This window comes from Podarcis cretensis (genome assembly GCF_951804945.1).
Source record: "Podarcis cretensis genome assembly, chromosome: 3".
NCBI classification, from domain to species: domain Eukaryota; kingdom Metazoa; phylum Chordata; class Lepidosauria; order Squamata; family Lacertidae; genus Podarcis; species Podarcis cretensis.
In genome coordinates this window covers 111,641,091-111,654,515 of record NC_137172.1, presented here as the reverse complement: position 1 = coordinate 111,654,515, position 13,425 = coordinate 111,641,091, and the positions used below count along the sequence as shown (strand labels likewise).

The 13,425-nt window shown below is 45.4% G+C and overlaps 1 long non-coding RNA gene across 1 annotated transcript in view; it reads left to right on the top strand.

The window, feature by feature from the left end:
* The first annotated feature begins 4,624 nt into the window (after positions 1-4,624).
* LOC307212657 overlaps positions 4,625-13,425 on the top strand; it is a 38,541-nt gene continuing 29,740 nt past the window's right edge. The window contains exon 1 of the long non-coding RNA XR_013837061.1: positions 4,625-4,897. This is a non-coding gene — a long non-coding RNA (uncharacterized lncRNA). The remainder of the gene's footprint in view (positions 4,898-13,425) is intronic.

Below are 13,425 nucleotides of genomic sequence, written 5' to 3'. Positions count from 1 at the left end.
ACAAATAGGCTCCTGAACGATCAAAACCTGGAAGCTGAATGTCCAATGGGGCTTCCGCGGCTTCTCATTGGCTGCAAGAGCTTTCCGCAGCCAATCAGAAGCCATGCTTTGGTTTTCAAAAGTTTTGGAAATCAAACGGACTTCCGGAACAGATTCCATTCAACTCCCACGGTACGACTGTATGAGGAATTCCCTGTGTGTAAGCATCCTTGTGCATTTGCTACTACTGGATACAATCCTCAGAAGCCGGCAACAGAAATGATAATTAAAAACATTTCTGGAAGAAAGGATTTGAAATGAATAGAAGTGCCTATTCTTTCTTTGATTTGAAAGATTGTGGCAGCACATCACAACTTACGTAAACTGTGTGGGCATGTAATTGGAATACCTGTTTCAGCTGCTGCAGTTTCTTATATTCCATCTACTTAGAGCGGACCCATCCATTTGATAAGATTTTCTTCCTTCTGGGTTCAGGTTTCCTACAAAAGGCTTAGCAGAAGCCTTTGATCCCGGAAAATCCAAAGATCCTTTGGAAAGCTTTATGAACTCTAGAGAGGGCACATGAGCTGCCCCGGATTGGAATGACCTTTGCCTTTTTCATCTTTAGCTTTTAGGATAAGCCAGCACCCTCTCACAAGTCAGGCAAAAGAAAAAACCCTCTATCCGACTTGCAGTTCCTAATTAAGATTCCACTTTCCCACTCTCAGGTCACAGGAACATTTAACATCTTCAGAGAAAGAAGAGTTGACCAGGGAGGTGGGGAAACTCATACCATCCTATATTGTTAGCAATCACACACAGGGCTTGAACTATTGGGCCAAGGTGGGGGAAGGACTTAATGAAATCTACAAGTCCCACTTCCTGATTTTCCCCTCCCCTGTTTTAGCCAAATCTGCCCCACAGGGCTAGTCCAAGATACTTTGAAAAAGCGTCCCTTCACCACAAAACAAAGAGTATGTCTGGTTCCCTGTAACCTCACTTCTCGCAATCAGGGAACTGCCAGAAGGCCCTCGGCACTGGACCTCAGCGTCCGGGCTGAGCGATGGGGGTGGAGACGCTCCTTCAGGTATACTGGGCCGAGGCCGTTTAGGGCTTTAAAGGTCAACACCAACACTTTGAATTGTGCTCGGAAACATACTAGGAGCCAATGTAGGTCTCAGCGGCCGCCCCCAGTCACCAGTCTAGCTGCTGCATTCTGGATTAGTTGTAGTTTCCGGGTCACCTTCAAAGGTAATCCCACATAGAGCACATTGCAGTAGTCCAAGCGGGAGATAACTAGAGCATGCACCACTCTGGAAAGACAGTCTGCGGGCAGATAAGGTCTCAGCCTGCATACCAGGTGGAGCTGGTAGACAGCTGCCCTGGATACAGAATTGACTTGCGCCTCCATGGACAGCTGTGAGTCCAAAATGACTCCCAGGCTGCGCTCCTGGTCCTTCAGGGGCACAGTTACCCCATTCAGGATCAGGGAGTCCTCCACACCAACTTGCCCCCTGTCCCCCAAGAACAATACTTCTGTCTTGTCAGGATTCAACCTCAATCCATTAGCCACCATCCATATGATTTTATTTATAACCTGCCCATCTGGCTGGGTTTCCCCAGCCACTCTCGGCAGCTTACAGCATATTTATAAAGCATATCTGCCTCCTTCTCCAGTTACCCCCTTCTGTGTGAAACCCTCTTGTGCTGTGGAAATGGGGCAGATGGTTTGTGGAAAAGAGAGGTCATGTCCTAGCTTGGGAACAAGATTGGGGCAAGTCCGACTGCTACCCTGCTACCTTGCCATAGGCACAGAGACACTTGACTTCAGAACCTACAGACCCCCAACCAGGCTGGCATATGGGAGGGCGAAGGCTGGCAACTGTAAGTCATAAAGAATATATATATATATATATATATATATATATATATATATATATATATCTCAGATCTTTCTAAAGCCTTGAGATTTAATCTTGCTCTGCTGAACTGGGTGATGCATTAAAAATGTGACTGCTTATCTCAGCTTCAGCTTACATGCCGAAGTGGATGAGTGAACTTTGCACAGCTGGGTGTGTTTAAAGTAGTTAAACTGTAACATAGGTTGAAAAGGGTCCCGTACCATCCCCTTGGCTCCTCTTGTGTAAATTATTACTTTGTATAAAACTGTTACAGCTAGGTCTGGCTTTCTAAAACAACAACGTTAATTGGATATATGGTCTAGAAGGACCAAGCTCAGACTCCGGGTATTATTATTTTTTAAAGAAAAGAAAGGAATGCATTGTCTTAATGGGCACATACCTTCCAATAATTAAGCAGGCCATCACATTATTTTTGTCCCATGGTTTATACCAGGGATGAGAAAACATCAATCCTGTTAAGGGGTCTCTGTGAGAGGTAAACTATAGTTCCTTATATTCTTTGAGGAAATTCATGTGCTTTAAATATAAGGTGTGCACACAGCCCAGTTATCTAAGGACGGTAACTGATTATCCTGCATAGGTAAAAGTAAAGGTAAAGGACCCCTGGATGGTTAAGTTCAGTCAAAGGCAAATATGAGGTTGCGGCGCTCATCTTGCTTTCAGGCTGAGGGAGCCGGCGTTTGTCCACAGACAGCTTTCTGGGTCATGGGGCCAGCATGACTAAACCGCTTCTGGTGCAACAGAACACCATGACGGAAGCCAGAGTGCACGGAAATGCTGTTTACCTTCCTGCCACAGTGGTACCTATTTATCTACTTGCACTAGTGTGATTTTGAACTGCTAGGTAGGCAGGAGCTGGGACCGAGCAACGGGAGCTCACCCCATCACAGGGATTCGAACTGCCAACCTTCTGATCAGCAAGCCCAAGAGGATCAGTGGTTTAGACCACAGCGCCACCCGCATCCTGCATATATTAACTCTGTGATATTACAGCGTCTGTGGCCATATTAACTGATACCGGCGAAAAATTAGAGAAATGGGGAGATGTGTTTTTAGGGCCTTAAACGTGCCCAGTGCCTCTTGTTTCTTGAGACTTAACACAACAAGTAGTGTTTCTGTTGTTTTAATAATTAGAGATGGTAATGTTGTGGTTCTTTGGTCCCAGAAAATGAGAGGCACTGGATATTTTCAGGAGTAAAAAAATAGCTTTAAATTCTTGCCCCTGTTTGACGTGCTGGGGCCTAATTTGGCAATGTTTTAAAGCAGTTTCTCCTTGATAAGAAAGCTTTTCTGAGAACCTTCGGCATTTGCTCTAGAAGAATGTCGAATGACTGCCCAGGGACTCTCTCTCAGCTGCTCCTTGTTTATCAGGGAACAAAGGCTTTTTTCATATGTTTTAAAGTGGTTCAGAGAAGGTCTGGGATTAGCAAGCATGGAGTAAAACTGGGCCACTCTAGTGAAGTGTGGCGGAGATCTGAATTTACAAGCTTTTGCCCTTGACATAGAAACCTAGCCCAGCTCAAATAATATCATGTTTTTTGGAGAGATAAGCTCAAGTTCATTTCAGCTGAATATATATTGAGACTGATATATTGAGAGAACTACATTTCCCATAATCCCCTGTGTTCAGCAAACACTATGCGCAAGAAATTGTGCAATTTATTAAATTATTTATTGAATTTATATACTGGAGGTCTCAGGACGGTTCACAGAACAAAATCAAAATATAAAACCACAAAAAAACCCACATGTTGTCATGGTCCTGACAGACCTTCTTACTCAACCTGATAAGTTTCAGGAAAGGGTGTTGTGGTAGTGACAGCTCCCAAAATCATGGTGGAGACTGAGGACAATAGGCCCTACTCCCCAAATATTTATTATTATTGTTTTATTTTTAAAGTAAATAATATTTGGGGACACCGTTGACATTTGGTCAAGACTGGAGGCCTGAACCACCTTGGACCCAATCCATGTCCAAATTTTTGTATGTTTTGTATGTAGTTTATCCAATTATACTGAATTAATTCAAGAGTAGGCTTGGGTGATCTTACCCTTCATTAAACATCTGTGTGATTTGAGTTGGTCATTGTTTTCCGACTCTTGGTAAATTATTTCATTATTGGAACTGATAAATTCTAATTAACACCCTCAACAATCCAAGCACAATAGAGTTTCTTCATTAGTCAACAAGAGTTCATTTAACAAAGAACAGCACAGAATTGATTAGACTCCACCATGGCTTTCCCTGATTCACTGAAGTTTTCCAGTCTAGGGCTGGATCTGTAACCCTGCATTCACCAATTCTGGTCCAAATGATTTGGGCTGGGCTGGAACATTATTGACTTCATATAGATCTTGAGAGGGTAATATAGATTATGGTTAAAAGCATGTCCTACTTTATATACTCACGTCAAACAGCCACATTCCTCTTATAAAATTTAAGTACAGTGGTACCTCAGGTTACATACGTTTCAGGTTACAGACCCCGCTAACCCAGAAATATTACCTCAGGTTAAGAACTTTGCTTCAGGATGAGAACAGTAATCGTGTGACGGCGATGTGGTGGCAGCAGGAGGCCCCATTAGCTAAAGTGGTACCTTAAGTTAAGAACAGTTTCAGGTTAAGAACGGACCTCAAGAACGAATTAAGTTCTTAACCCGAGGTACCACTGTATCTCCATTCTGTATTCCAAGATATCAGTTCTCAACTGTCATGAGTGGTCATCTAAGGAACATAGGAAGCTGCCATATAATGAGTCAGGCCTTAGATCAGTCTTGCCTACAATGATCAGTCTTGCCTATCTAGATCAGTCTTGCCTACAATGACTGCCGGTGGCTCTCTAGGGTTTTAGACAGTCTTTCTTCTCCCAGCCCTACCTAGAGATGCAGGAGATTGGACCTAGGACTTTCTGTATGCAAGACAGATGATCCACCACTGGGGCCTATGAACATACATCCAATCCAAAGATTGTATATAACCTTCCCAGGAGTACAGAGGTGAGTAACAGCTAGGCATGATCCTTAAGATGATGGAGGAGTGTTTATGATCCATAACATGCAGTTGGTTGTTTAAACATTTTCTGTGATCCACATAAATGTACAATGGATGTGGATCGGAACTTTATTGCATCAAATGGTTGGGGCCAAATAATGGCTACCAACCCTGCTACAACATACAATGGTATCTTGGGTTACAGACGCTTCAGGTTACAGACACTACAGGTTACAGACTCCGCTAACCCAGAAATAGTACCTCTGGTTAAGAACTTTGCTTCAGGATGAGAACAGAAATTGTGCTCCGGTGGCATGGCAGCAGCAGGAGGCCCCATTAGCTAAAGTGGTATTTCAGGTTAAGAACAGTTTCAGGTTAAGAACAGACCTCCAGAACAAATTAAGTTTTTAACCCGAGGTACCACTGTATAATGTTGCCAGATTCTGCATAGCAGTATCCAAAATTCGTCGGATGATGACCTGTGCCACAAACTAGATTTAATAAACACTCATATCAGAGTGCTCTGTAAACTGATAGCTATAGTCTTTTCTATACAGTGGTACCTTGGAAGCCAAACGCCTTGGCTCCCGAACACATCAGCTCCTGGACGATTGAAACCCAGAAGTGAGTGTTCTGATTTTTGAATGATTTTCAGAAGCCGAACATCCAGCGCGGCTTCCACAGCTACCAATTGGCTGCAAGATGCTCCTGCAACCAATCGGAAGCTGCACGTTGGATTTGAATGGTTCCAGGAGTCGAACAGACTCCCAGGACACATTCTGTTCAAGAACCAAAATACATCTGTACTCACCTTTTATGCTCTTCCACATCCGTTTAATGCTCCTAACCCTTCTTTTAGCTTCTTTTGGATTCTTATAGTCTTTTATATATACCTTCTGCTTTAATAATTTTTAGCTTTCCAAGACATTTTACAGCGTTTAAATGGTCTGGAAACGATGTCAAAGGTCTGGAAACGATGCCTTATGAGGAACGGCTAAGGGAGCTGGGCATGTTTAGCCTGGAGAAGAGGAGGTTAAGGGGTGATATGATAGCCATGTTCAAATATATAAAAGGATGTCACATAGAGGAGGGAGAAAGGTTGTTTTCTGCTGCTCCAGAGAAGCGGACACGGAGCAATGGATCCAAACTACAAGAAAGAAGATTCCACCTAAACATTAGGAAGAGCTTCCTGACAGTAAGAGCTGTTTGACTGTGGAATTTGCTGCCAAGGAGTGTGGTGGAGTCTCCTTCTTTGGAGGTCTTTAAGCAGAGGCTTGACAACCATATGTCAGGAGTGCTCTGATGGTGTTTCCTGCTTGGCAGGTAGTTGGACTCAATGGCCCTTGTGGTCTCTTCCAACTCTACGATTCTATGATTCTATGATTCTATGATTGTATCCCTCCCCTACTTATGCTGGTCTATGACCGTAATAAAGATTTGATTGATTGTACATAACGGCTCATACACCTTGCTTGGGGTGGTTCTCTTCTCTACGAGATGTTTGGAATTTTATCTCAAGCTTTCCTTGGGTCATTTATGGATTTTCCCAAGCTGCTGGCCTCGCTTTAAGAGCCCTCTATTTACGGTGATGCCTTTGTGTATATTCCTTTCCTTTCCAGGAATGAGGCACTACGGATGCAGCTCCGCTAGGGCGGGGGGGGGGGGTGAGATTGTTCAGTGAGAAGAGGATATTGGTTGGAAATTAATGGTGACACTTGCTGAGGAGAAAGACATGTAACAGGAAGATGTTTACTTTCCAGCTCGTTAGTCAAAGGGGGACTACGTTAGGATCAAGGAGATGGGCATGTCAAGATAACGGACTTCAGTCCAAATTTCACACCAAAGCCATACTTTGTGATGCTTGTGAAGTTTGGCATAAACTCTGGAAAGGTTCCTTAGGCATTCAGCTTTAAGAAATAGTCAAATAACAATGTGACATTCTCTTGCGATGCAGCCATCATTCATAGGCTAGGTTCAGATGTAAAGGAAAACCGTTGCTGGCATTTAATTCATGAATCCCTTCAGCAAGAGCCCTGCATAAGGAGTCCTGATTGTGCAACGGGTCTTTCCCCCTCACTTTTCCCCCTGCAACTGCTGAAATGGGCAGGGGGAGCATTGGGAGAACCTCTGGAATAGCATTCTGTGGGAGGAGAGGGGGAATTAATAGCAAATCAATATTCCTGAAAAGTGTACAAGAAATGTATTGTGGAAACCACATGCCAAGCATGAGCTGTGACCCATGCTAATGAGAGGAAGGAATGGAGAGGAGGGGAGAAGCCCGGAGAAAGCTGTGAGACTTGAAAATATGAGCAAATTATACTGAGCAATGCACTTTAATATCATTTTAATCTCCTCGTTCTTTTTCATCCATTTCTGATGTTCCAATATCCTTGACGTGCTGCAGACATTCATATTATCCCACTGCAGCTAAAATCAGTATTCTCTTCTCACAATCACTTTTGCAAAACACAGAGGTGGGTTGAAGTCCTAAGGTAACTCTGGGCAGGGGCGAACAAAGGCATTGTGACACCCGGAATGGGGTGTCGCTACGTAGGGCGCATGTGCAGCATCGCTATGTACGATGCATGCACCCGATGCCGCACATGCGCTGTACATAGCGGTTTGCCGGCGCCACCGCTTCAGTGCCATATGGACGGTGCTGGGATCCTCTGCTTGTGACCGCAGCTGTGAACGGAGGATCCTCTACATGTGGCTGTAGCAGTGACAGAGGGATCCACCGCCATCTGTACGGCGATTGAGCGGCACCGGCGGCAAACTGCTATGTACAGCACATGTGTGGCATTGTTACGTACAGCGCATGCATGCGACACCGCACATGCGCTGTACATAGCAGTTTGCCGCTGGTGCCAGGATCCTCCACATGCGGCTGCAGCGGCATGATGGCTGCTCACTCCCTCGCGGGCCCCCGCGGGGTGCCTTCTTGTCACTCCCCAGACATGACACCAAACTGCAGATGACACCAAACTGGGAGGGGTGGCTAACACCCCAGAGGACAGGATCACACTTCAAAACGACCTTGACAGATTAGAGAACCGGGCCAAAACAAACAAGATGAATTTTAACAGGGAGAAATGTAAAGTATTGCACTTGGGCAAAAAAAATGAGAGGCACAAATACAAGATGGGTGACACCTGGCTTGAGAGCAGTACATGTGCAAAGGATCTAGGAGTCTTGGTTGACCACAAACTTGACATGAGCCAACAGTGTGACGCGGCAGCTAAAAAAGCCAATGCAATTCTGGGCTGCATCAATAGGAGTATAGCATCTAGATCAAGGGAAGTAATAGTGCCACTGTATTCTGCTCTGGTCAGACCTCACCTAGAGTACTGTGTCCAGTTCTGGGCACCACAGTTCAAGAAGGACACTGACAAACTGGAACGTGTCCAGAGGAGGGCAACCAAAATGGTCAAAGGCCTGGAAACGATGCCTTATGAGGAACGGCTAAGGGAGCTAGGCATGTTTAGCTTGGAGAAGAGGAGGTAAAGGGGTGATATGATAGCCATGTTCAAATATATAAAAGGATGTCACATAGAGGAGGGAGAAAGGTTGTTTTCTGCTGACCCAGAGAAGTGGACACGGAGAATGGCTCCAAACTACAAGAAAGAAGATTCCACCTAAACATTAGGAAGAACTTCCTGACAGTAAGAGCTGTTCGACAGTGGAATTTGCTGCCAAGGAGTGTGGTGGAGTCTCCTTCTTTGGAGGTCTTTAAGCAGAGGCTTGACAACCATATGTCAGGAGTGCTCTGATGGTGTTTCCTGCTTGGCAGGGGGTTGGACTCGATGGCCCTTGTGGTCTCTTCCAACTCTATGATTCAATGACACCTGGGGCACACCGTCCCCTGGCCCCCATTGCAACTCCACTGGCTCTGGGGACCAAAAGTGGCTTAACTTCCATATATTAAGATCTAGATGGCTCTCAGACATAAGACCAGAGGACTTCTTCTATTTTGTGGGTTGCTTTTTTGCAATCCTGCCCTGTTGAGTGGCATTTTGTTTCCCATAAAAGCGAACTCCTGAGCTGGTGTAAATATCTCGCCAGTTGGAAAGATGAGTGGTGCCATTTGGCAGAGAGAACTTTGGATCCTGGGTGTTTTCTAGTCTGCCCCCCCCTCCATCACCTGTGGTCTGGCCTGTGCTGGCTGAGCCAGGATGTTGAAAATGTCTGTGACAGAATGTCAGTCCAACACTGGATCTCTCTCTCTCTCTCTCTCTCTCTCTCTCTCTCTCTCTCTCTCTCTGATCCCAGAAAGGGAGTTCTAATACATCCTATAGGATTGCAGCCTTGATCCCAGGAAAGCAAAAAAAAAAAAAAAAAGGGGGGGGGGGTCCCATTCATCTGCTAAACCATCTGAACGCAATTAAAAAAAACAAGAAGTGACACGTTCCATATACATCTTCAGAGGAGACTTATACTGAAAAAGGCTGATTAGAAATAAGTATATCATGGAGTAGAGAGAAATATAAAAGACCTTGCCTGGAGGAAAGTATAATTCCTCCTGCTTCCCTCGCAAGACCCGAATCCTGTCATCTACAACCATTTGCATCTCTGTGTGGCTGGGAGAGCAAGTGGCGACTATGACTCATGCTAGTCGACTGTATCTCCTCCTTTGACTTCACTGTTGCTATTTCCTGATAATAATGAAAATAATAAAGAAGGATTTTGGAGAGGGGGAATAAAGTGCGATGATGACTTTTTGAATGTTATGTCTTTGGATGTCCCATTGACTGACACAACATCTGGCCCTAAATATATTTACTTGTGTCAGTACCAGTAGTTGGGGTGGGTGAATTTGGTGGGTTTTGAGGTTTTCGACATGTCTCAAACTGCTAATTAAATATGTAAAGTTAGTTTGAATTCACAGACTTTCCCACCACCCCTATAATTTAAAGCTATAATTTCTCCTACCCACAGATGATTCACTTTTAAAAAGAAAAACATGGTTTCCTTGTACGTTTGGATTAGGAAAGCACCCAGAAAAAGGCAGATTGACAATATATGTCGTGTCTCAATTTTGCTGTCTTCTACACACACACCCAACATAGATTTTTTTCCTTATTCTCTTCTACCTTTCACATTCTTATTTCATACATCTATTCTTTCAGTGAGTTCTGCCTCTTTTCTTTTAATAGTCTCTCCTGAATGTTTCCATTTATTTATTCATTTGATCGATCAATCGTTTTCTACTCCACATTTCAGTTCAAGGGGGATTACATAAAAATAGCAAAATGCAATTAAGCGGGGGGTGGGGGGTGGAAACTTTTAAAACCAGCAGTAGAAAACATCAAATTAAAAGCACCAACCAAAATCCAGGACAAAGGACACAAAATGCACGTTAATAATACTGGCAATTCACACCCCACCAAAAAAAGGTTTTATCAAAATTAAATGCTTTTTGACTGGCCTGATACTATAGTGAGACAAGACACCTTGATGACCCTCTATGAGCAGGGATCCCACAGCAAAGGGTCCATTTCTTAAAATCCCTTCTTGTCAGCCTCAGAAACCTAGGGTTCTTGAAGCACGTTCTTGCCTCTTAAAGGTAAAGGTAAAGGGACCCCTGACCATTAGGTCCAGTTATGGCCGACTCTGGGGTTGCGGCGCTCATCTCGCTTTATTGGCCGAGGGAGCCGGCGTACAGCTTCCAGGTCAGTTTGCTATATGCTGCAATAAGGCTCCCTTTTGGTGGGAAAGCCAGCCTATGAAATCTAAATAAAATAAAATACTAGTATTTGCAAATTGAGAAAATATTTTAAGAACACCCTCAGCCTCCAGTGCTCTTTGATCCAAAGGAAATGTCTGGACTTGGTGCTGTTGCCCCTGAAACGTCCCAATTCCTGCTTGGAAGTGGGGATTGTGTAAGAGTATTATTGGGAAAGATCCCAATTGTAGGAGTTTATAATCAGCCCACGTCCTTTTCGATGTCTTTAGTATCATTTTACATTCGGACTCTTGTTTCCTTTAGGAGCAGAACTAATGCACCAATAAATGTGCTTAAAACTAAGCCAAATAAGCACACTGATACAAATGGCAGTTTTCGACTTTTTCACTCCGCAGCCTTCTCTCCAGCTGCTCTCCATCGCCTGACAATCCCAATTCGATCAGATAGCAGTGCACTGTTTAGTAGAATCCCAAACCTGTTGTGAGCAAGAAACAGATTTTCTCAGTGTTTCAAGTTACTGACTTTTTGGGTGGCAGAGACTGAAATGGTGGAAATGGGGGAAGGGGCGTGTCAATGCTTAGGATCATCTTGTAAATGTGTGTGTGGTTTTCCTGGTTCAAGAGGACACAGCCTCTCTTTTAAGAAATGCCACCAACTGATAAGAAAGAGATGCTGGTGAAGGTTCTTCTGACCCAGACTAGAGTATGAAATTAATGGGCTTGTAGAAGCTTGCTTCAAATGAGAGGTGAGTTTTTAAAGCCCTGCTATGGCTGAAATGAAATTCTGAGTTGGAGATGAATTCTTGGTTTCCCCCACTGTCCATTGCTAAAAACCCTCCCAACCAGCCAACACACTTCCAAAACACATTCTCCCATCCCCTTCACTAACCTCTCAAACAGTGATTGGATCGACAGTGATGGTGGTAGGGCAAAAGATCATTTTCATTTTATTAGTTTTACCTAACTAGCTCATCTTTTCTCCCAGGAGCTCAAGGTGTTATCAGTCACACACTGAGGTTCATGGTTCAATGAACCCTGGTCTCCCGTGTTTTGTTTCAGTACACCACAACATGGAGAGGGCCTTCTTTACCCTTCCATCCATCCTTCTCCATCCCCCCCCAACATGCTGGTGAACCAGGCTTTATGGTCTAATGTGAACCCCACGTCTGAGAGAGCCAGTGTGGTGTAGTGGTTAAGAGCAATAGACTCGTAATCTGGGGAACCAGGTTCGCGTCTCCGCTCCTCCACATGCAGCTGCTCGGTGACCTTGGGCTAGTTACACTTCTCTGAAGTCTCTCAGCCCCACTCACCTCACAGAGTGTTTGTTGTGGGGGAGGAAGGGAAAGGAGAATGTTAGCCGCTTTGAGACTCCTTCGGGTAGTGATAAAGCGGGATATCAAATCCAAAACTACTCAAATCCAAACTACTACTGTATAGGGTGAAGACACTTGCCCTGGAGACCCCATTTTTGACATGAGGGTTCTGCCTCATGGCCTAATACATCTTCAAGATGATGTAGCCAGTTCATTTTACCATGACTTCCTTTTCCTTGTTCCTATATATGTGGTGGCTCCCCACAGATCTCCAGATGTTACTAGACTAGAACTCCCATCATCCCTTACCATAGGACATGGTGTCTGGGGATGATGGGAGTCCAGCAACACCTGGAGGACCACAGGTCCTCCATTCCTGTCATATCTGTTGCACCACCATTCAGTAATTCTGAAGGGTCCTCTCCCAAAGATCTTTCCATCTGCACAGCAAACCAGGAAGAAAACACTATAAGCAGCAGACCCACCAGCCCCATGACAAGATGCCTAATGGTCATCAGGGAGAGGAAGCAGAAGAGATCCTACAAAGTGCCTGAGGTGGAACCTACTGAGATCAAGTGTGTCAGGAGAGGGCAAGGGGGTGCCTTATATCAGAGCAGACAAGCTTATGCATTTGTCCAAAGTAGCACAATCTACCCCAATGACAAGAGCTGATGCTAGAAGGAAGTAGCGGCACAACAGGGCCAGCTCTAACATTTTACAGACTGAGGCAGCTGCCCCAGGTGGCGAGGGTCCAGGGGGTTCTGGGAACATTGATTGTCAGTGAGGTGTTGGAGGACAAAGCCAGACATGAAATGTAACCTGTCTTGAATCCCTGAAGGTTGTCTGCTGCCTTCCAGTGTGGTGGTGGATACCGTCCTGTTTGTCACCGGTGCTGAAGTAAAATTCAACTGCCAATCCATTCAGGATCTGGAACGGAAGGGGGCATCAGGCAAAACTGTGTCGGTGAATGGCCTGGGATTTGGACTCGGAGGCTGAACCTGAGGAATCCCAGCCTGCACAGGAGTCCCCGCCTCCAGAACCAGCTGAGCCAGGGCTGGGGCTTGAGCCTGAAGGGTCCTCACCTGTTCTGGATCCTCAGGTGCAGGCATCAGCTGAGTCTGCTCTGGCTCCTGAGGTGATGGAGGACCCATTGCCTGCAGGTGCTCCACTCTCAGCCCCGTCAGGGGAAGCTGAGGTTGCCTCTGGGTCCGGTAACCCTCCAGCCTCACCTGAGCTGCGGAGGGCGGAGGGAACTAAGTTCCTGCAGGAGGAGTGCTCGCCTCCAGGCCAGGAGAGGCAAGTTACCTGTGGACCGGGGCCGCCCTATGCCTTGGGGCAGATAAAAGCCAGCCAGCCCCAGTCCCAGGATGTGGGAGCAACATTGTTGGTAGCCTGTTCCTGCCTGCACCCTGTCCTGCTCTTCTGCCAGAGTTCCTGACCTCACCCAACTCCCTGCCTTGGACCCTGCTTCAGCTCTGACGGACAGCCTCCATACCGCACCCTTGACCTCAGACTGGACTCGGACCTCGGCGCACGGT